The 24,356-nt window shown below is 39.6% G+C and overlaps 8 non-coding genes and 5 pseudogenes across 8 annotated transcripts; all 13 read right to left on the bottom strand.

Moving 5' to 3' along the window:
• Positions 1-1,562: 1,562 nt before the first annotated feature.
• On the bottom strand, positions 1,563-1,712 carry LOC120038809 (annotated as a pseudogene).
• Positions 1,713-8,772: 7,060 nt separating this feature from the next.
• Positions 8,773-8,936, bottom strand: LOC120038796. The gene has a single exon (XR_005475196.1). It is a non-coding gene; the product is annotated as a U1 spliceosomal RNA (small nuclear RNA).
• Positions 8,937-9,657: 721 nt separating this feature from the next.
• Positions 9,658-9,778, bottom strand: LOC120038788. The gene has a single exon (XR_005475191.1). It is a non-coding gene; the product is annotated as a 5S ribosomal RNA (ribosomal RNA).
• A 697-nt stretch (positions 9,779-10,475) lies between these two features.
• Positions 10,476-10,627, bottom strand: LOC120038808 (annotated as a pseudogene).
• Positions 10,628-11,329: 702 nt separating this feature from the next.
• Positions 11,330-11,448, bottom strand: LOC120038785. Its single transcript, XR_005475188.1, has one exon. It is a non-coding gene; the product is annotated as a 5S ribosomal RNA (ribosomal RNA).
• A 676-nt stretch (positions 11,449-12,124) lies between these two features.
• LOC120038795 lies at positions 12,125-12,288 on the bottom strand. Its single transcript, XR_005475195.1, has one exon. It is a non-coding gene; the product is annotated as a U1 spliceosomal RNA (small nuclear RNA).
• A 721-nt stretch (positions 12,289-13,009) lies between these two features.
• Positions 13,010-13,130, bottom strand: LOC120038787. The gene has a single exon (XR_005475190.1). It is a non-coding gene; the product is annotated as a 5S ribosomal RNA (ribosomal RNA).
• Positions 13,131-13,810: 680 nt separating this feature from the next.
• LOC120038794 lies at positions 13,811-13,974 on the bottom strand. Its single transcript, XR_005475194.1, has one exon. It is a non-coding gene; the product is annotated as a U1 spliceosomal RNA (small nuclear RNA).
• Positions 13,975-14,694: 720 nt separating this feature from the next.
• Positions 14,695-14,817, bottom strand: LOC120038790 (annotated as a pseudogene).
• A 668-nt stretch (positions 14,818-15,485) lies between these two features.
• LOC120038793 lies at positions 15,486-15,649 on the bottom strand. The gene has a single exon (XR_005475193.1). It is a non-coding gene; the product is annotated as a U1 spliceosomal RNA (small nuclear RNA).
• Positions 15,650-16,364: 715 nt separating this feature from the next.
• LOC120038789 lies at positions 16,365-16,487 on the bottom strand (annotated as a pseudogene).
• Positions 16,488-17,169: 682 nt separating this feature from the next.
• LOC120038797 lies at positions 17,170-17,322 on the bottom strand (annotated as a pseudogene).
• A 718-nt stretch (positions 17,323-18,040) lies between these two features.
• LOC120038784 lies at positions 18,041-18,159 on the bottom strand. Its single transcript, XR_005475187.1, has one exon. It is a non-coding gene; the product is annotated as a 5S ribosomal RNA (ribosomal RNA).
• Positions 18,160-24,356: the final 6,197 nt, after the last annotated feature.

The following is a 24,356-nucleotide window of genomic DNA, read 5'->3' as shown; positions in this document are numbered from 1 at the left end:
TTGCCACACTTAAAACACTTAAATTCCGGGCAGTCTTTAACTATGTGCCCGGGTTGAATACACATACGACACACTCTGACCTGTTTGTCATGGATGACTCTGAAATATTCTGCTCCCTCCAACGTCTCAATTCTTGTAGAATAAGGTAATGATGTCACTTTTTCTGTGAACTTGACCTTGCAGAAACGTGTCCCGTCAACCACCTCTGTTCCTGGCCAAACTCTCCTCCTTATCTCCGAGACAGCCGCCACTCCCCAGCTACTCAGCTTGCCCAGTATCACACCGTCTTCTACATATACTGGGAGATTCATGAACGACACCACCACTTCCTTCACATTAATATCTCTCGCCAGAATCTTTGTATCCTTTATTCTTAATCCATCCATTAGACGTTCTTTTCCTTTTTCATTTCTCATCGTAATTTCGTACTTCTTCTCCCCTTTCATTCGGCATCCCACCACCTCTCCACACACCTCCTTAATTGCTCTTAGTAGTTCCATTGTCGTCACCTTGTCTTCTCCTTCCAACTCAATTGCCACCGTGTATTCCTTGCCATATTTCATTTCTTCTTTATCTTCATTTTTCTTCCGTTGCGCCTTTTCGTTGTCTTTGTCCATTCCGTTTGTCTTTCCCATGTTGTCCGTCATAGTAAAAAAATGAATCCAAAAAACTCTCCCCCAAGCAGAAAAACTGCAAGGGGGAAGACTAACCAAACTTAAAACTATTCAACTGAAGAAAATAATAAATTATATTGCAAAAACCAATTAATTAACAAAAATAGCTCTCGAGCAAACACTCTCCAGCAAACACTCACTCACAGCTCAGACACTCGCACCTGTCGTCACTTCTCCAATCAGGAAATGCGCATTCAGGCTGGTATGGCCGTAAGCGAAGGTACATCTCTTGGTACACCATATAAAGTCAAAGTGAGTCTGATAAACAGACATTGCATTCTCACCAATTAGATAAGCAGCTTGAACTTTGGCTCACTCAAAAAGTGGAAGAAATTACATATACTGTAGCCATCACTTTTTAGCACAGATAGTTGGATGAAATACAAACAAACCTTGCTAACATTTCAAAGCGAGGGCAAATATTTCAGCCTTGTGGGAAAAAATGGACAAATACAATGACTTCTGACAAATACATCATCAGCAACAGTTTCCCATGCAGCTATCCTACTAGCCACAATAAATACACAAAAGCTCTGGATGTTGAAAACCTATTGCATTGTTCTGTGCTAAGGAGGAACGCATGTATGGACAATTTCATATTGGAAGCGCATGACACATCATGACCGGGGGGGGGGTTAGAGTGGCTTCTCAACTATCTCTTGATTGAAGTACCAGCGTGGCATAAATACAATGCTGCATTTCGCAACATAATGTTTCGACAAAATGCCAACAATGTTTTGCTACAAACAAATGTTTCCACCTTTCGATTGGTCCACAAAGTCTCTTTCACAACTGACTTCAAAGATCTCCATAAGCACAGTCGGTTGACTCAAGTCATCCTTAAGCCTGCCGCCAAGCAACGGTTTATCATTAACAAAGATATCAGGGTAAAGCGCAAACGACCACTACCATAAATTTTGCATTCGAGATTCCCATATTTGGAAAATTCAAAAGGGGTCAGCCCAGCCAGAATGGAATGGCTGAGCCCCACACTGGGTCAACCACCTTCTTGATCACATTATCTCTTCTGCTTAGTGGAGGGCAAGTCTCTCCAGTGCCAACATTTTCCGCTAACGGGAACCACTTTTTGTTGTGATAATATCATATCACATCGACCTGCGTTAAATGCCGTTTAGGAATGCACTTGCACACAGAGTGGTGAAAAAGTAGTTTATTTTGTTTACTAGATTATATCAGTGAACCACTAGATTCCCATCATGCAACACTGTCGAAAAAAAAACCAATTACTTTTTAATATCTTAACCTATCTGATATCACAAATGTTTGCGATATGACGAAATACAATCACATTCAGACACACACACACACACACACACAGACAAATGCATGAAACCAATTGATTTATTATCGATAACATCTCAGATTCTCTTGTGCTTTTGATTTACTCCATAAAAGAAGGGTTGTAATTCCAACATGGAAAACACAGGGCCATCAGACACCAGTCCAGTTCCACTCCTCACCAGCATTATTTCCTTTGATCATTTGAACAGGGCGAGGGAGCACAGAGCACACACAAGCCGCATTCAGTAACAATATTCTTATTTGTCTTATAAATAAAAGGCAGTTGCTCCCTGACAACACAAGGAACTTTGATCGTATTAAAAGGGCAGGGGAGACTAGCCCATAGAAGCTGCATTTAGTCAATTCAGCATCAAATGCTTACTACAAGGCAGTGTTGCTGATGAAATAATGCCACACCCCCTAGTGGACAAAAGGCTTACAGCACCTAGTATTCCCAGGCGGTCTCCCATCCAAGTCCTAACCAGGCCCGACCCTGCTTAGCTTCCGAGATCAGACGAGATCGGGCATATTTTTTTTTTTTTTTTTTTTCTTTTATTATAAAAATATCAAAATAATTTACAACCAAATCACATTAATACTAACAATCCTTCACTTAATTTCATTCCTTGTACATCAGCAAACAAACATTTTCCACAACCCCAACAACCCTAATAACAACAAAAAAAACACAATCAACAAAACAAAACAACAAATAAAACATAATTACACCATCACACCATTTCAGAAATTAACCCTAAATCCCCCTCCTCCCTCCTCCATAGACACTAAAGTGCTCCCCTTTATAAACATACTTTCAAATGTCTCTTTTTTTGCATTATACATTACTTCCACCTGCTTTCTTAACCCTGCTTTAAAGATTACCCAGACATTTAACTTTTTCCCTTCAAAATGTTTCATATTCCTTCTACAGTAAATTGCATACCTCACAAAACTCAAAACAAGATTCAACAGGTACACATTCACACCCAAACATTTCCCCACCACTCCAAATAATATTAACCTATCCCATTCAAAACTTTCTAAAAACTCTTTTCTCCAGTGCCTCCACAACAAAAGTTTTACTTCATTGAAAAAATCTGTCAGACATGGACATTCGACAAATAAATGCAACAAAGACTCTGGCTTCATCATACACACATCACATTCCCTCCGTACATCACGGTTTATCTGATGTAAAATAACATTTGTGTATATACGATTATGCCGTAACATAAAATCCATGTTCTCACAATTCCGTTTATTCCCAAACAAAACCAAATTCTCCCACATCAAAGAAACATCCAAATCAATAAACATTTTTCTCCACATCCTCTCAGCCGCAGGCCTCACACACACAGACTTCAACATGCACTTGTACAATCTTTTCTGTGTTACTTTTGATAATAATTGTTTCCCCAATCCTTTACCCACATAGAGACTTGGCATCACATACAAGTCCTCATATTCCCCCTCCCCATTTATCACTTTTATCCACTCACCCGGGATGCATAATTTAATTCTTTCATATATCTTTAATACTAATTTTCTCTCCACTGTATCATCAAACTCCCACACAGTATCCAGAATTGCCTGCCCCCTTAAAAAACCAGGTATAACCTCATAAAGAAAATCTTTTACCAATATTAACCCAGCCTTCATAAACAATTTGTTGTACAGCACCTTCCCATCACTCTCTATTTTCGGATTTAGAAACACAGGCTGATTAAATATGTTGTCCTTATGTGTACATGTGTACTCAATCTGAGGAAGAAATTCCCCCCATGCCAAGAACACCTCTTTATAGAACTCAGGCAAATCCTCCAACATATCCTTCTTCCATGACATCAACAATCCACTTTCTTCACAACCCCCACTTCTGTACAAAAAAAATATTTAAAAAAAACTTTTCCATCCATAATCTATCTCCCCATATAAGTATTTTTGCACAGTTTTTATTCTCATTGCTTTTCTCTTCACGTCCAAATCCACCAATTTCAACCCCCCATCCTTTAAATCCGCGATAAGAGTTGCCCTTGCAATCCTAGTCCCCTTCCCCTCCCATAGGAACTCTGTAATCAAACCATTGAATTCTTTTAACACCCATTGTGGCATATCCAACGAACTTAAAACATAGATACATTTGGATGCCACCAATGAATTAATCACCACCACTTTCCCCCTCAAAAACAGTTTTCTTGCCTTCCAATAGGATAGAGTATGTTTTATTTTATTCAAAACCCCAGTCCATGTCACATCTCTCGTCCCTTCTTCATCCACCCCCAAAACCACCCCTAAAGTCTTTATATTACCTTCAGCCTTTTTGAAAGGGAATCCACAGTCCACCTTTTCATCTATCCCCACATACATTATTTCAGATTTTTCAACATTAAGTTTTGCCCCTGATGCCTTGCCATATACCTCAAAGCACTCCATTACATTCTTCACACTTTCAACATCTATCACAGTACATGTAGTATCATCCGCATATTGCTGTATAACACTCTCCCCCCCATCCGGTATCCGTATACCTCGAATTAATTTGTTTGCTTTAATCATTGCTGCAAGCGGCTCCACCGAAAAACTATAAAGAGCTGCTGATAACGGACATCCCTGCCTAACAGATCTCTCCAGAGGAAAAGAATCTGTTAAAATCCCATTACATTTTACTCTACTCCTTGCAGATCCATTCAGTAATCTAATCCAACCTATCATTCTTTCACCAAAACCAAATTTCCCCAGTGTACGCAATAAAAAGGAATGATCAACTCTATCAAAAGCCTTATTTAAATCCAAACTCATCACAAACCCCCCTTCCTCCCCCATATGCTTTATCACATCCCTTATTGTTCCCACTGTGTCAGAAATATCTCTCCCTGGTACACTATATACTTGTGTCTCTGCTATTACTCCTCCCATAACATTTTTAACTCTATTAGCTAAGACCTTGGCTAAAATCTTATAATCACAATTTAAAAGTGTCAACGGTCGATAATTATCCAAATTTACACGACTCCCTTTATTTTTATACAATATGGTTAAAACTCCTGTGGCCAGCGAATCTGGCACCACTTGAGTCTTTTCAATATATTCATACAGTTTCCTTAAAATTGGAGCCAACAAATCTGCAAAAGATTTATAAAACTCTGCAGTTAAGCCATCAGACCCCGGACTCTTATTGCAATTAGCAGCTGATATGGCCTCCTTAATGTCATTTAGACTCATATCTTCATCACACATGTTTCTTTCCCCTTCTGTTATCTTAGTATCCACATGATCAAGCACCTTATCCATACAGGATTCATTAACCTTTTCTTTTTTAAATAAGCATTCATAATATCTCTCGACCGTATCCAGAATCCCCACCAAATCATTAACCTTTTCCCCCTTATCATTAGTTAACTCCGTAATATAATTCTTCTCTTGCCTTCTTTTTTCTAAATTCAAGAAAAATGAAGTACACCTTTCCCCCTCTATCGCATATTGCACTCTACTTCTTACAATCGCCGCATAACATTTCTTCTTCTCATATTCATCAAGTGCCTCTTTAGCCATTAAATAATCCTCCACCCCATGACCTTCATCCTTTTCTATACACTCAAGTTCATATTGAACCTTTTGACATAGTTCCCTCTCTTCCTTTTTCAAAAAATAATTCCTCTTAACAGCATATTTTATAGTCAATTCCTTACATTTCATTTTCAGCTCCTCCCACCACAACCCCGTATTCTCCTCCATTAACTGCTGTCTTTTGGCCCTCCCAATACATTCTGATATCATTTCAATATAACTTTCCTCCTCTAGCAGGCTATTATTTAAACACCACATCCCCCCAGATTTAGTAGGTGTCTTTACTCCACAAGAAAATACCAATGCAGCATGATCACTAAAAGTTGTAAAAACATACTTAATATCTTTAATAAAATCCCTTAACCCTTCTTTTACTAAAACCAGATCTATCCTCGTTTGTTTTAAAACCCCTAAAACCACCTGCCTTCTAGAACATTCTCTTTTTTCTGGATTTTCTTCCCTCCATATGTCAATCAAACTTTTTTCAACCATAATCTTCTTTAAAACCCCCCTGGATACATCATTTCTAAAAATAGCTCCCCTTGTCATATCTAGTCTATCCATTTTGACATTAAAATCCCCTACTAAAATACAGTTACCCTTACACCATTTCCCTAATTCTAAAAATAAATTCCTTCGCTCTATCTCATTATTCGGCGCATAAATATTTATAATCCTAAACACCTTCTTCATGTATTCAAAATCTAATATTAAAATCCTCCCATTATTATCATTATATATCTGTTTCACATTATCCACCACATCCCTCCTCAATAAAATAGCAACCCCACTTGAATTCCCTCTGCCGTTGTTTACATAAATAAAATCCCTCCATATTTTTTTTACTTCTAAAACACATACATTATCCCAGTGCGTCTCTTGAATACATAAAATATCTGACTTCTTCATTTTTATTATTCTATTAAATTTTCCCATTGTCCTCAATCCATTTGCATTTATTGACATTATATTTACCATTCTAATAAATAATAAAATGATAAAATATAATTTCATTTTCCTCTACCTGTTATCCAGTTTCTTTCCTCTTCCACCCTTTCTCTCCCCCTCTTCCCGCCGCTTTCCTCTTCCTGTATCCTTCCCTCGTTCTTTCAATCTTTTCTCCATCCTCCGTATCCGATATCTCTTCCAAGTCCATGTTTTCCAGCCAACTCACCCTCTTGACATCCACATCCGTTGTGCTCCCCTTATTCATCTCCGCTTCTTGTATAGTCGTTGTGCTCCCCGTGCTCATCACCGTCTCTGGTATTGTCATCAACTCCATAACCCCCTCCATTTCTTCACCCCCCGAGCTACTTGTTAGTGCTGTGCCTTCCCCCAAAACCTGTGAGTCCCCCGTGCTTCCCCCCATTCCACTCCCCCCCTCCTCCTGAAAACTCCCTCTTCTTACTTCTGAGTCCATACTGCTCCCAATTTCATTTATCTTCTGGTCCTTCTTCTTTCTTCCTTCCTCCGTCTCTCCACCTTCCACCACGTCCTCTCCTCCATCTTCTTCTCCTTCTTGCGACAATACCACTGCTTCCTCATATATTGTTTGACTCCCCTCTTCAGCCCTAACCTCTCCACAGTTGCACTCCGCCAATCTCTTTCTGCATCCACCACAAAAATTCCTTTCCTTCTCTCCATCACATTCTCTCGCATAGTGTCCTTGATTGCCACACTTAAAACACTTAAATTCCGGGCAGTCTTTACTATGTGCCCGGGTTGAATACACATACGACACACTCTGACCTGTTTGTCATGAATGACTCTGAAATATTCTGCTCCCTCCAACGTCTCAATTCTTGTAGAATAAGGTAATGATGTCACTTTTTCTGTGAACTTGACCTTGCAGAAACGTGTCCCGTCAACCACCTCTGTTCCTGGCCAAACTCTCCTCCTTATCTCCGAGACAGCCGCCACTCCCCAGCTACTCAGCTTGCCCAGTATCACACCGTCTTCTACATATACTGGGAGATTCATGAACGACACCACCACTTCCTTCACATTAATATCTCTCGCCAGAATCTTTGTATCCTTTATTCTTAATCCATCCATTAGACGTTCTTTTCCTTTTTCATTTCTCATCGTAATTTCGTACTTCTTTCTCCCCTTTCATTCGGCATCCCACCACCTCTCCACACACCTCCTTAATTGCTCTTAGTAGTTCCATTGTCGTCACCTTGTCTTCTCCTTCCAACTCAATTGCCACCGTGTATTCCTTGCCATATTTCATTCTTCTTTATCTTCATTTTTCTTCCGTTGCGCCTTTTCGTTGTCTTTGTCCATTCCGTTTGTCTTTTCCATGTTGTCCGTCATAGTAAAAAAATGAATCCAAAAAAACTCTCCCCCAAGCAGAAAAACTGCAAGGGGGAAGACTAACCAAACTTAAAACTATTCAACTGAAGAAAATAATAAATTATATTGCAAAAACCAATTAATTAACAAAAATAGCTCTCGAGCAAACACTCTCCAGCAAACACTCACTCACAGCTCAGACACTCGCACCTGTCGTCACTTCTCCAATCAGGAAATGCGTATTCAGGCTGGTATGGCCGTAAGCGAAGGAACAACTCTTGGTACACCATATAGAGTCAAAGTGAGTCTGATAAACAGACATTGCATTTTCACCAATTAGATAAGCAGCTTGAACTTTGGCTCACTCAAAAAGGGGAAGAAATTACATATACTGTAGCCATCACTTTTTAGCACAGATAGTTGGATGAAATACAAACAAACCTTGCTAACATTTCAAAGCGAGGGCACATATTTCAGGCTTGTGGGAAAAAACGGACAAATACAATGACTTCTGACAAATACATCATTAGCAACAATTCCCCATGCAGCTAGCCTACTAGCCAGAATAAATACACAAAAGCTCTGAATGTTGAAAACCTATTGCATTGTTCTGGGCTAAGGAGGAGCGCATGTATGGACAATTTCATATTGTACATGGCGTATGACACATCATGACTGGGGGTGGGGTTAGAGCGGCTTCTCAACTATCTCTTGATTGAAGTACCAGCGTGGCATAAATACCATGCTGCATTTCGCAACATGATGTTTCCACAAAATGCCAACAATGTTTGGCTACAAACAAATGTTTCCACCTTTTGATTAGTCCACCTTTCGATTGGTCCACAAAATCTCTTTGAAAACTGACTTCAAAGATCTCCATAAGCACAGTCAGATGACTAAAGTCAACCTCAAGGTTTATCATCAAACAAGACATCAGGGGAGAGCGCGAACGCAGTCCCCCACTACCATAAATTATGCAATCGAGATTTCCACATTTGGGAAATTCGCAGGGGTCAGCACAGCCAGAGTGCAATGGCTGAGCCTCGCCCTGGGTGAACCGCCTTCTTGATCACGGTAGCTCCCTTGCCAGGTAAGTATGACTTATACATATCGGTGGAGGGCAAGTCTCTCCAGTGCCAACATTTTCGTCTAACGGTAACCACTTTGTGTTCTGATAATATCACATCACTTCGACCTGCGTGAAATGCCGTTTAGGAATGCACTTGCAGACAGAGTGGTGAAAAAGTTGTTTATTTTGTTTACTAGATTATATCAGTGAACCACTAGATTCCCATCATGCAACACTGTAGAAAAAATCACCAATGACTTTTTAATATCTTAATTAACCTGTCTGATATCACAAATGTATGCGATATGACGAAATACAATCACATTCAGACACACACACACACACACACAGACAAATGCATGAAACCAATTGATTTATTATCGATAACATCTCACATTCTCTTGTGCTTTTGATTTACTCCGTAAAAGAAGGGTTGTAATTCCACCATGGAAAACACAGGGCCATCAGACATCAGTCCAGTTCCTCTCCTCACCAGCATTAATTCCTCTGATCATTTGAACAGGGCGAGGGAGCACAAAGCACACACAAGCTGCATTCAGTAACAATATTCTTATTTGTCTTATAAATAAAAGGCAGTTGCTCCCTGACAACACAAGGAACTTTGATCGTATTAAAAGGGCAGGGGAGACTAGCCCATATAAGCTGAATTTAGTCAATTCAGCATCAAACGCTTACTACAAGGCAGTGTTGCTGATTAAATAATGCAAGAGCACACCCTAGTGGACAAAATGCTTACAGCACCTGGTATTCCCAGGCAGTCTCCCATCCAAGTACTAACCAGGCCCGACCCTGCTTAGCTTCCGAGATCAGACGAGATCGGGTGTATTCAGGCTAGGTAATGGCCGTAAGCGAAGGAACAACTCTTGGTACACCATATAGAGTCAAAGTGAGTCTGATAAACAGACATTGCATTTTCACCAATTAGATAAGCAGCTTGAACTTTGGGTCACTCAAAAAGGGGAAGAAATTACATATACTGTAGCCATCACTTTTTAGCACAGATAGTTGGATGAAATACAAACAAACCTTGCTAACATTTCAAAGCGAGGGCACATATTTCAGGCTTGTGGGAAAAAACGGACAAATACAATGACTTCTGACAAATACATCATTAGCAACAATTTCCCATGCAGCTAGCCTACTAGCCAGAATAAATACACAAAAGCTCTGAATGTTGAAAAACTATTGCATTGTTCTGTGCTAAGGAGGAACGCATGTATGGACAATTTCATATTGGAAGCGCATGGGGCGCGTATGACACATCATGACCGGGGGGGTTAGAGTGGCTTCTCAACTATCTCTTGATTGAAGTACCAGCGTGGCATAAATACAATGCTGCATTTCGCAACATAATGTTTAGACAAAATGCCAACAATGTTTTGCTACAAACAAATGTTTCCACCTTTCGATTGGTCCACAAAGTCTCTTTCACAACTGACTTCAAAGATCTCCATAAGCACAGTCGGTTGACTCAAGTCATCCTTAAGCCTGCCGCCAAGCAACAGGTTTATCATTAACAAAGACTATCAGGGTAAAGCGCAAACGACCACTACATAATTGCAACCACTACCATAAATTTTGCAATTCGGATTCCCACATTTGGAAAATTCAAAAGGGGTCAGCCCAGCCAGAGTGGAATGGCTGAGCCCCACACTGGGTCAACCACCTTCTTGATCACAGTATATCTTATACATAGTGGAGGGCAAGTCTCTCCAGTGCCAACATTTTCGTCTAACGGTAACCACTTTGTGTTCTGATAATATCACATCACTTCGACCTGCGTGAAATGCCGTTTAGGAATGCACTTGCAGACAGAGTGGTGAAAAAGTTGTTTATTTTGTTTACTAGATTATATCAGTGAACCACTAGATTCCCATCATGCAACACTGTAGAAAAAATCACCAATGACTTTTTAATATCTTAATTAACCTGTCTGATATCACAAATGTATGCGATATGACGAAATACAATCACATTCAGACACACACACACACACACACAGACAAATGCATGAAACCAATTGATTTATTATCGATAACATCTCACATTCTCTTGTGCTTTTGATTTACTCCGTAAAAGAAGGGTTGTAATTCCACCATGGAAAACACAGGGCCATCAGACATCAGTCCAGTTCCTCTCCTCACCAGCATTAATTCCTCTGATCATTTGAACAGGGCGAGGGAGCACAAAGCACACACAAGCTGCATTCAGTAACAATATTCTTATTTGTCTTATAAATAAAAGGCAGTTGCTCCCTGACAACACAAGGAACTTTGATCGTATTAAAAGGGCAGGGGAGACTAGCCCATATAAGCTGAATTTAGTCAATTCAGCATCAAACGCTTACTACAAGGCAGTGTTGCTGATTAAATAATGCAAGAGCACACCCTAGTGGACAAAATGCTTACAGCACCTGGTATTCCCAGGCAGTCTCCCATCCAAGTACTAACCAGGCCCGACCCTGCTTAGCTTCCGAGATCAGACGAGATCGGGTGTATTCAGGTAGGTAAGGCCGTAAGCGAAGGAACAACTCTTGGTACACCATATAGAGTCAAAGTGAGTCTGATAAACAGACATTGCATTTTCACCAATTAGATAAGCAGCTTGAACTTTGGGTCACTCAAAAAGGGGAAGAAATTACATATACTGTAGCCATCACTTTTTAGCACAGATAGTTGGATGAAATACAAACAAACCTTGCTAACATTTCAAAGCGAGGGCACATATTTCAGCCTTGTGGGAAAAAACGGACAAATACAATGACTTCTGACAAATACATCATCAGCAACAGTTTCCCATGCAGCTATCCTACTAGCCACAATAAATACACAAAAGCTCTGGATGTTGAAAACCTATTGCATTGTTCTGTGCTAAGGAGGAACGCATGTATGGACAATTTCATATTGGAAGCGCATGGGGCGCGTATGACACATCATGACCGGGGGGGGTTAGAGTGGCTTCTCAACTATCTCTTGATTGAAGTACCAGCGTGGCATAAATACAATGCTGCATTTCGCAACATAATGTTTAGACAAAATGCCAACAATGTTTTGCTACAAACAAATGTTTCCACCTTTCGATTGGTCCACAAAGTCTCTTTCACAACTGACTTCAAAGATCTCCATAAGCACAGTCGGTTGACTCAAGTCATCCTTAAGCCTGCCGCCAAGCAACGGTTTATCATTAACAAAGATATCAGGGGAGAGCGCGAACGCAGTCCCCCACTACCATAAATTATGCAATCGAGATTTCCACATTTGGGAAATTCGCAGGGGTCAGCACAGCCAGAGTGCAATGGCTGAGCCTCGCCCTGGGTGAACCGCCTTCTTGATCACGGTAGCTCCCTTGCCAGGTAAGTATGACTTATACATATCGGTGGAGGGCAAGTCTCTCCAGTGCCAACATTTTCGTCTAACGGTAACCACTTTGTGTTCTGATAATATCACATCACTTCGACCTGCGTGAAATGCCGTTTAGGAATGCACTTGCAGACAGAGTGGTGAAAAAGTTGTTTATTTTGTTTACTAGATTATATCAGTGAACCACTAGATTCCCATCATGCAACACTGTAGAAAAAATCACCAATGACTTTTTAATATCTTAATTAACCTGTCTGATATCACAAATGTATGCGATATGACGAAATACAATCACATTCAGACACACACACACACACACACAGACAAATGCATGAAACCAATTGATTTATTATCGATAACATCTCACATTCTCTTGTGCTTTTGATTTACTCCGTAAAAGAAGGGTTGTAATTCCACCATGGAAAACACAGGGCCATCAGACATCAGTCCAGTTCCTCTCCTCACCAGCATTAATTCCTCTGATCATTTGAACAGGGCGAGGGAGCACAAAGCACACACAAGCTGCATTCAGTAACAATATTCTTATTTGTCTTATAAATAAAAGGCAGTTGCTCCCTGACAACACAAGGAACTTTGATCGTATTAAAAGGGCAGGGGAGACTAGCCCATATAAGCTGAATTTAGTCAATTCAGCATCAAACGCTTACTACAAGGCAGTGTTGCTGATTAAATAATGCAAGAGCACACCCTAGTGGACAAAATGCTTACAGCACCTGGTATTCCCAGGCGGTCTCCCATCCAAGTACTAACCAGGCCCGACCCTGCTTAGCTTCCGAGATCAGACGAGATCGGGTGTATTCAGGCTAGGTAATGGCCGTAAGCGAAGGAACAACTCTTGGTACACCATATAGAGTCAAAGTGAGTCTGATAAACAGACATTGCATTCTCACCAATTAGATAAGCAGCTTGAACTTTGGCTCACTCAAAAAGTGGAAGAAATTACATATACTGTAGCCATCACTTTTTAGCACAGATAGTTGGATGAAATACAAACAAACCTTGCTAACATTTCAAAGCGAGGGCACATATTTCAGGCCTTGTGGGAAAAAACGGACAAATACAATGACTTCTGACAAATACATCATCAGCAACAAGTTCCCATGCAGCTATCCTACTAGCCAGAATAAATACACAAAAGCTCTGGAATGTTGAAAACCTATTGCATTGTTCTGTGCTAAGGAGGAAGCGCATGTATGGACAATTTCATATTGGAAGCGCATGGGGCGCGTATGACACATCATGACTGGGGGTGGGGTTAGAGCGGCTTCTCAACTATCTCTTGATTGAAGTACCAGCGTGGCATAAATACCATGCTGCATTTCGCAACATGATGTTTCGACAAAATGCCAACAATGTTTGGCTACAAACAAATGTTTCCACCTTTTGATTAGTCCACCTTTCGATTGGTCCACAAAATCTCTTTGAAAACTGACTTCAAAGATCTCCATAAGCACAGTCAGATGACTAAAGTCAACCTCAAGGTTTATCATCAAACAAGACATCAGGGGAGAGCGCGAACGCAGTCCCCCACTACCATAAATTATGCAATCGAGATTTCCACATTTGGGAAATTCGCAGGGGTCAGCACAGCCAGAGTGCAATGGCTGAGCCTCGCCCTGGGTGAACCGCCTTCTTGATCACGGTAGCTCCCTTGCCAGGTAAGTATGACTTATACATATCGGTGGAGGGCAAGTCTCTCCAGTGCCAACATTTTCGTCTAACGGTAACCACTTTGTGTTCTGATAATATCACATCACTTCGACCTGCGTGAAATGCCGTTTAGGAATGCACTTGCAGACAGAGTGGTGAAAAAGTTGTTTATTTTGTTTACTAGATTATATCAGTGAACCACTAGATTCCCATCATGCAACACTGTAGAAAAAATCACCAATGACTTTTTAATATCTTAATTAACCTGTCTGATATCACAAATGTATGCGATATGACGAAATACAATCACATTCAGACACACACACACACACACAGACAAATGCATGAAACCAATTGATTTATTATCGATAACATCTCACATTCTCTTGTGCTTTTGATTTACTCCGTAAAAGAAGGGTTGTAATTCCACCATGGAAAACACAGGGCCATCAGACATCAGTCCAGTTCCTCTCCTCACCAGCATTAATTCCTCTGATCATTTGAACAGGGCGAGGGAGCACAAAGCACACACAAGCTGCATTCAGTAACAATATTCTTATTTGTCTTATAAATAAAAGGCAGTTGCTCCCTGACAACACAAGGAACTTTGATCGTATTAAAAGGGCAGGGGAGACTAGCCCATATAAGCTGAATTTAGTCAATTCAGCATCAAACTGCTTACTACAAGGCAGTGTTGCTGATTAAATAATGCCAGAGCACACCCTAGTGGACAAAATGCTTACAGCACCTGGTATTCCCAGGCAGGTCTCCCATCCAAGTACTAACCAGGCCCGACCCTGCTTAGCTTCCGAGATCAGACGAGATCGGGCTGTATTCAGGCTAGGTAATGGCCGTAAGCGAAGGAACAATCTCTTGGTACACCATATAGAGTCAAAGTGAGTCTGATAAACAGACATTGCATTCTCACCAATTAGATAAGCAGCTTGAACTTTGGGCTCACTCAAAAAGTGGAAGAAATTACATATACTGTAGCCATCACTTTTTAGCACAGATAGTTGGATGAAATACAAACAAACCTTGCTAACATTTCAAAGCGAGGGCACATATTTCAGCCTTGTGGGAAAAAACGGACAAATACAATGACTTCTGACAAATACATCATCAGCAACAGTTTCCCATGCAGCTATCCTACTAGCCACAATAAATACACAAAAGCTCTGAATGTTGAAAACCTATTGCATTGTTCTGTGCTAAGGAGGAACGCATGTATGGACAATTTCATATTGTAAGCGTATGACACATCATGACTGGGGGTGGGGTTAGAGCGGCTTTTCAACTATCTCTTGATTGAAGTACCAGCGTGGCATAAATACCATGCTGCATTTCGCAACATGATGTTTCCACAAAATGCCAACAATGTTTGGCTACAAACAAATGTTTCCACCTTTTGATTAGTCCACCTTTCGATTGGTCCACAAAATCTCTTTGAAAACTGACTTCAAAGATCTCCATAAGCACAGTCAGATGACTAAAGTCAACCTCAAGGTTTATCATCAAACAAGACATCAGGGGAGAGCGCGAACGCAGTCCCCCACTACCATAAATTATGCAATCGAGATTTCCACATTTGGGAAATTCGCAGGGGTCAGCACAGCCAGAGTGCAATGGCTGAGCCTCGCCCTGGGTGAACCGCCTTCTTGATCACGGTAGCTCCCTTGCCAGGTAAGTATGACTTATACATATCGGTGGAGGGCAAGTCTCTCCAGTGCCAACATTTTCCGCTAACGGTAACCACTTTGTGTTCTGATAATATCATATCACATCGACCTGCGTTAAATGCCGTTTAGGAATGCACTTGCACACAGAGTGGTGAAAAAGTAGTTTATTTTGTTTACTAGATTATATCAGTGAACCACTAGATTCCCATCATGCAACACTGTCGAAAAAATCACCAATTACTTTTTAATATCTTAACCTATCTGATATCACAAATGTTTGCGATATGACGAAATACAATCACATTCAGACACACACACACACACACACAGACAAATGCATGAAACCAATTGATTTATTATCGATAACATCTCAGATTCTCTTGTGCTTTTGATTTACTCCATAAAAGAAGGGTTGTAATTCCAACATGGAAAACACAGGGCCATCAGACACCAGTCCAGTTCCACTCCTCACCAGCATTATTTCCTTTGATCATTTGAACAGGGCGAGGGAGCACAGAGCACACACAAGCTGCATTCAGTAACAATATTCTTATTTGTCTTATAAATAAAAGGCAGTTGCTCCCTGACAACACAAGGAACTTTGATCGTATTAAAAGGGCAGGGGAGACTAGCCCATATAAGCTGCATTTAGTCAATTCAGCATCAAATGCTTACTACAAGGCAGTGTTGCTGATTAAATAATGCAAGCACACCCTAGTGGACAAAATGCTTACAGCACCTGGTATTCCCAGGCAGGTCTCCCATCCAAGTACTAACCAGGCCCGACCCTGCTTAGCTTCCGAGATCAGACGAGATCGGGCTGTATTCAGGCTAGGTAATGGCCGTAAGCGAAGGAACAATCTCTTGGTACACCATATAGAGTCAAAGTGAGTCTGATAAACAGACATTGCATTCTCACCAATTAGATAAGCAGCTTGAACTTTGGCTCACTCAAAAAGTGGAAGAAATTACATATACTGTAGCCATCACTTTTTAGCACAGATAGTTGGATGAAATACAAACAAACCTTGCTAACATTTCAAAGCGAGGGCACATATTTCAGCCTTGTGGGAAAAAACGGACAAATACAATGACTTCTGACAAATACATCATCAGCAACAGTTTCCCATGCAGCTATCCTACTAGCCACAATAAATACACAAAAGCTCTGGATGTTGAAAACCTATTGCATTGTTCTGTGCTAAGGAGGAACGCATGTATGGACAATTTCATATTGGAAGCGCATGGGGCGCGTATGACACATCATGACCGGGGGGGGTTAGAGTGGCTTCTCAACTATCTCTTGATTGAAGTACCAGCGTGGCATAAATACAATGCTGCATTTCGCAACATAATGTTTCGACAAAATGCCAACAATGTTTTGCTACAAACAAATGTTTCCACCTTTCGATTGGTCCACAAAGTCTCTTTCACAACTGACTTCAAAGATCTCCATAAGCACAGTCGGTTGACTCAAGTCATCCTTAAGCCTGCCGCCAAGCAACGGTTTATCATTAACAAAGATATCAGGGTAAAGCGCAAACGACCACTACCATAAATTATGCAATCGAGATTTCCACATTTGGGAAATTCGCAGGGGTCAGCACAGCCAGAGTGCAATGGCTGAGCCTCGCCCTGGGTGAACCGCCTTCTTGATCACGGTAGCTCCCTTGCCAGGTAAGTATGACTTATACATATCGGTGGAGGGCAAGTCTCTCCAGTGCCAACATTTTCGTCTAACGGTAACCACTTTGTGTTCTGATAATATCACATCACTTCGACCTGCGTGAAATGCCGTTTAGGAATGCACTTGCAGACAGAGTGGTGAAAAAGTTGTTTATTTTGTTTACTAGATTATATCAGTGAACCACTAGATTCCCATCATGCAACACTGTAGAAAAAATCACCAATGACTTTTTAATATCTTAATTAACCTGTCTGATATCACAAATGTATGCGATATGACGAAATACAATCACATTCAGACACACACACACACACACACAGACAAATGCATGAAACCAATTGATTTATTATCGATAACATCTCACATTCTCTTGTGCTTTTGATTTACTCCGTAAAAGAAGGGTTGTAATTCCAACATGGAAAACACAGGGCCATCAGACACCAGTCCAGTTCCACTCCTCACCAGCATTATTTCCTTTGATCATTTGAACAGGGCGAGGGAGCACAGAGCACACACAAGCTGCATTCAGTAACAATATTCTTATTTGTCTTATAAATAAAAGGCAGTTGCTCCCTGACAACACAAGGAACTTTGATCGTATTAAAAGGGCAGGGGAGACTAGCCCATAGAAGCTGCATTTAGTCAATTCAGCATCAAATGCTTACTACAAGGCAGTGTTGCTGATGAAATAATGCCACACCCCCTAGTGGACAAAAGGCTTACAGCACCTGGTATTCCCAGGCGGTCTCCCATCCAAGTACTAACCAGGCCCGACCCTGCTTAGCTTCCGAGATCAGACGAGATCGGGCATATTCAGGCTGGTATGGCCGTAAGCGAAGGTACATCTCTTGGTACACCATATAAAGTCAAAGTGAGTCTGATAAACAGACATTGCATTCTCACCAATTAGATAAGCAGCTTGAACTTTGGCTCACTCAAAAAGTGGAAGAAATTACATATACTGTAGCCATCACTTTTTAGCACAGATAGTTGGATGAAATACAAACAAACCTTGCTAACATTTCAAAGCGAGGGCACATATTTCAGCCTTGTGGGAAAAAACGGACAAATACAATGACTTCTGACAAATACATCATCAGCAAAAGTTTCCCATGCAGCTATCCTACTAGCCACAATAAATACACAAAAGCTCTGGATGTTGAAAACCTATTGCATTGTTCTGTGCTAAGGAGGAACGCATGTATGGACAATTTCATATTGGAAGCGCATGGGGCGCGTATGACACATCATGACCGGGGGGGTTAGAGTGGCTTCTCAACTATCTCTTGATTGAAGTACCAGCGTGGCATAAATACAATGCTGCATTTCGCAACATAATGTTTAGACAAAATGCCAACAATGTTTTGCTACAAACAAATGTTTCCACCTTTCGATTGGTCCACAAAGTCTTTTTTTTTTTTTATTATAAAAAAGTTTCAATTACAATATTTTATCAAATGTACAATACACAAAAACCGAGACTAACATAGGCAGGTGAACAATTCACCCCCTATCAAATCAAAGAACTCAAATAAATAAAATACAACAAAAACTAATAAAAGCCTAACATAAATTCCAATCTCACAAAACAGGCATGTTGAAATCAACTCCCGAACAACTATGAAAACCAATAAATTAATAAACATACCAATACTTTCAAAAATTATAAGTGATTCTTCCACCATCCACGTTTGAAATCAACCCACTCCCCTCCACAAAAGCTTCATCAAAACATTCCTTTCCATAACAATAAAACATATCTATATGCTTCTTTAACAATACTACAAAAATATCCCACACCCTTACCTTCTTCCCCTCAAAAAAAGCATAATTCCTCCTACAAAAAATAGCATACCTCAAGAAACTCAAAACAACATTCAACAAACCCACATTAACACCCTCACATTTACCAGACACGCCAAATAACACCAATTCATCCCACACATATTTTTTCAAAATATCACCCCCCCAGTTTCTATGAATCATTCCCTTTACTTTACAAAATAAATCTTTTAACTCCTTACATTCCACAAACAAATGCATTAAATTTTCCGGTGACTCACCACATAAGTCACATTCTCTATTTATTTCCCTATTGATTTGATGTAAAACCACTTTTGTATATATACGATTATGCCTTATTTTAAAATCGTTACTTTCACATTCCATACTATTATATTTTACATTTAAAGTTTTCCATATCTTTTTTACGTCCAAAGTCGGAAAAATTCCTTTCCAAACTTTCTCCGCAGCTGGCCTTTTCACATTTTTCTCTACCATTATTTTATAGAATCTTTTCACTGGGATACTAGATAAATGAGCCTTCTCCTTACTGTTACCAATAAACAAATTTGGAAAGACAAATAAATCTTCCCTAACAACTTCACTATTTATTAAATCCACCCATTTACTTGGTATACTTTCTTTTATCTTCTCATACATATTTCTCACTGTTCCCCTACCCACCTCTACATCCCATTCATGGATGGTATCAAAAATAGCTTCCTCAGGAAAAAAACCTGGAATTACCTCATATGTGTAATCTTTTATTTGTCTAAGACCTGCACTCATGAATACTTCACTATATAACACCTTTTCTTTGTACTTAAGTTTCTCATTCAGAAAAACAGGATGATTCATAATTAGGTCAATATGCCCACACTCATAATACACATTAGGCAACAACTCTGCCCATGCATTTAACACTTCTTTATAAAAATCTGGTACCTTTTCACACATTTTCCTTTTAAGACCCATCAACAAACCATTATCTTCACATCCACCACTCTCATCTAAATAGACTTTGAAAAAATGTTTCCAGCCATAATCTAAGCTGTCATACAAATATTTCTTTACTATTTTTATCCTAATAGCTTTTCTTTTAACATCCAAATCTACAAGTTTTAAACCTCCATCATCATAGTCTGCTATCAATGTTTTCTGCGCAATTCTAACACCTTTACCATCCCATATAAAATTAGACACCACATTATTCAATTCATTTAGAACCCACTCTGGCATGTCTAGAACTCCCAAAACATACACAAGTTTAGATGATACCAAAGCATTTACTACAATTATTTTACCTTTTAACTTTAATTTTCTATTTTTCCAGAAATTCAAAGTTTGCTTGATTTTATTGAGGATCCCTGTCCAAGTTATATCCCTTGCCTCTTTCTCCTCTACACCAATATGTACTCCCAGCACCTTCATAAAATCCTTAGCTACCTTAAATGGAATCTCACACTTATTTGCATTGATATCCCCAAAGAACATAATTTCCGTCTTCTCTATATTAACTTCAGCCCCCGATGCCTTACAATAGATATCTATGATTTTCATAATGCTTTCAATGCTACCTACATCCTTCACAGTAAAAGTAGTGTCATCAGCGTACTGATGTATAACACTGACACCACCACCTGGGATTCCAACACCCCTCACCTCTTTGTCTCCAAGTATTAAAACAGCTAAAGGTTCCGTAGAAACACTGTACAACAGAGCTGACAAAGGACAACCCTGCCTTACTGACCTCTCTATAGGGAAAGTATCTGTTAACACTCCGTTACATTTAACACAACTTTTTGCTCCACTATACAACAAGTTAATCCAAGATACAAATTTTGGCCCAAAACCAAACCTCTCCAAAGTCTGTAGTAGAAAACTATGTTCCACTTTATCAAAAGCTTTCTTAAAATCTAAACTTAAAACTATACCACCTTCATTTTTCATTTGATTAACAACATCTCTAATTGTACAAATTACATCGGCAACATCTCTTCCGGGTATTCCGTAGGCTTGTGTTGATGTAATAATACTTCCAATCACCATTTTCATCCTATTAGCCAAAACTTTAGTCAGTATTTTATAATCTGAATTCAGAAGACTAATAGGCCTATAATTTTCTAACTTTAACCTACTGCCTCTATTTTTAAACAAGATGGTTAACATACCAATTGACATAGACTCAGGGATTTCCTTATTCTCTTCCATATACTGAAAAACCTTCAATAAAATGGGTGCCAAAATATCCACAAAAGCTTTATAGAATTCATTTGTTAAACCATCCAAACCTGGACTTTTATTTCCTTGAGTGTTCTCAATTGCTTTCTTGATTTCCACAATTGAAATATCTTCATCACACATCATTCTATCTGCCTGAGATACTTTGGCACTGATTTTCTCCAACACTTTTGCAACACACACTTTGTCCACATCATTCTTTTTATAAAGATTTCTGTAAAAGGATTCAACTGAATCTAAGATGTCAACAAAATCATTTACCTTTACACCTTTTTCATTTTCTAATTCTACAATATAACTCTTAAATTTCTTTCGTTTTTCAAGCCCCAGAAAAAAGGAAGTACATTTCTCTCCCTCCAAGGCGTACTGTGCCTTACTCCTAACAATAGCCCCTAAACATTTCTTTTTTTCATAAAACCCTAGCTCTGCATGGATTTTCAAATAGTTCACAACATCATAGTCTGGATCAGCATCAGCCTTTTCAAGTTCATGTAACATCCTATTTCTAAGCATTTTTTCTTTCTGCTTATCTAAACGGTTACGATTTTTAGAGTACCTAATACTCCTGTTTTTTACTTTAACTTTCACTTCCTCCCACCATAAACACACATTCTCTTTTAACAGTACATTAGACATTTCATCCTCGATACATTCAACAATTTCCTTTATATAACTTTCTTCCTTTAACAGACTGGCATTTAAACACCAGACACCTCCCCCCCTCATCTCCACAGCAAAACCTATCTGAAATGACATTACTGCATGATCACTGTATGCTGTAAAATTATATGTCATCTTCTGAACCTGCTGTACCACATCTACCTTTGCTAAACATAAATCAATTCTACTTTGTTTTAGTTCATTTAACACCACCTGCCTTCTCGAAAACTCTCTTCTATTTACATTTTCAGCCCTCCATATATCTACAAGATTTTCCTTATTCATTAATTCCCGTAAAGCATTTCTAGACGAATCATGTCTGAAACTATCACATCTCGAGACATCCATTCTAGTACACTTCACGTTAAAATCTCCTACTAGTATACAGTTCTCTGAACACAGTGTTCTTAGGTTATTAAACATATCTCTCCTTTCCGCTTCAATATTCGAAGCATAAACATTAATTAGACGAAAAATGACATTTTGCACTTCAAACTCAATAACAATAATTCTTCCCTGATTATCTGCATATACCTGCTTGACATTTTTAACCACATCATTTTTTACCAAAATAGCCACTCCACATGTTTTATCACTTCCGTGACTACAAAAAATGAGCTCAGACCATTTGCTCTTAATTTCCAGCATTTTGGCGTCCGTCCAATTAGTCTCTTGAAAACACCACATGTCCGTTTCAACAGACACCAAAACCTGCTCCAATTTGTTCATATTTCTTAAACTGTTGCCATTTAGTGATGCAACTCTAATCATTGTTAATATATGCAGAAATATAGCCAAAAACAAACATGTCATTTCAAAATAGACTTTTTCTTTTTTCCAGATCCCGTCACCTCCTTAGCTTTCACTAATGCTCTCTTATTTCTAGCAAACCGCTGAAAATCCTCAATATCTATTTCTTCGTCTGACTCCTGACTTGTACTTGTAAGGGGAGCAACATCCAAGCCTTTTGTAAAACATTCTTTAACAGTGCCATCAACTCCAGTGGACCCAGCCCTCTCCTTGGTTTCATTTTCACACAGGTTTAAAGCTGGTTCAGGCACCTGAGAAGCACCCTGCACCATCTCTACCTGTGTATCCAATTCACCAATCATGTGCTGCTGCTCCACCTTGTCAGCAGCAGAGACCAAGACTGCGTCTCGAGTACTGCCAGAAGGCATTACATACTCTCCAAGCATATCTATAGCTGTCTCTGGAATCACCTGCGACACACTTTCCATATCACTCTCTTCCTCCCCCTCCATAGTCTCACTCCTCTCAACCTCTTCTTCAGTAATGAGGTCCAGTGTTTGCAGAAATAAGACATCCTTTTCCTTCTTACATTTACATCTGTCCTTAGGTCTGTCACACCTTCTACACATATCACCGATGTTCGAACATTCTCTGGCATAATGTCCTTGTTCACCACATTTATGACATACAAATTCTGGACATTCTTTGAGTATGTGTCCCGGTTGAATACATAGTCTACATACCTTCACTTGGTTATCGTGGATCACTCGGAAATATTCAAATCCTTCTACAGTGTTGAATTTGGTTGAGTAAGGTAATGATTGCACACTGTCCGTAAACTTCACCTTACAAAATCTCGTCCCGTCCACAATGTCCGTTCCTGGCCACATCCTCCTCTTGATTGGTGTTGTTGCGTTCACATTCCATCCTTGTAATTTGTCATGTATTTCCTCATCCGTAATATATGCCGGCATGTTCAAAAAGGACACCACAAGTTCATCATTTCCCAGTTCTTTCGCCATTATTTGGCAGCTCTTTATTTTTAGCCCGTCTAGTAGTCTTTCTTTTCCTTTCGCGTGTGACATGGTTATTTCGTACTTATTTCTGTCCTTCATTCTACATCCCAATATCATTCCACATACTTCTTTTATTCCTCTCAGCAATTCCATCGTTGTTATTTTTTCTTCTCCAATAACTTCCACGTTCACCGTCAATTCTTTCTCATATTTTCTTCTCCTCAACTCTTCATTCGACGCTCTTTTTTCTCCGTTGTCCATTCTCATTGTTGTTGTTATTTTTGATGTCGAAGCCATTGTATCCGTCCAATTATTTTACTTAGAATCCCCCAAACAGCTCACGCCGTTGGGGGATAAAAACGCAAATATTTACAAAGAAAATAAGCTACACTCCCCACACAAACTTCCAAACTTAAAGTATATAAACCAGCAAAACCAAAAACGATTTTCTCTCTACAAACAATTCACAAACAATCCAACACCTGCTGCTCACTCACTTCCTGAAACTTCCAAAAAGGGGCGTATTCAGGCTGGTATGGCCGTAAGCGAAGGTACATCTCTTGGCACACCATATAAAGTCAAA

This window comes from Salvelinus namaycush, unplaced genomic scaffold (assembly GCF_016432855.1).
Source record: "Salvelinus namaycush isolate Seneca unplaced genomic scaffold, SaNama_1.0 Scaffold2394, whole genome shotgun sequence".
In the NCBI taxonomy this organism is placed as follows: Eukaryota; Metazoa; Chordata; class Actinopteri; order Salmoniformes; family Salmonidae; genus Salvelinus; species Salvelinus namaycush.
Note: the sequence above shows the minus strand (reverse complement) of the source record. Positions and strands in the feature narration are given on the sequence as shown.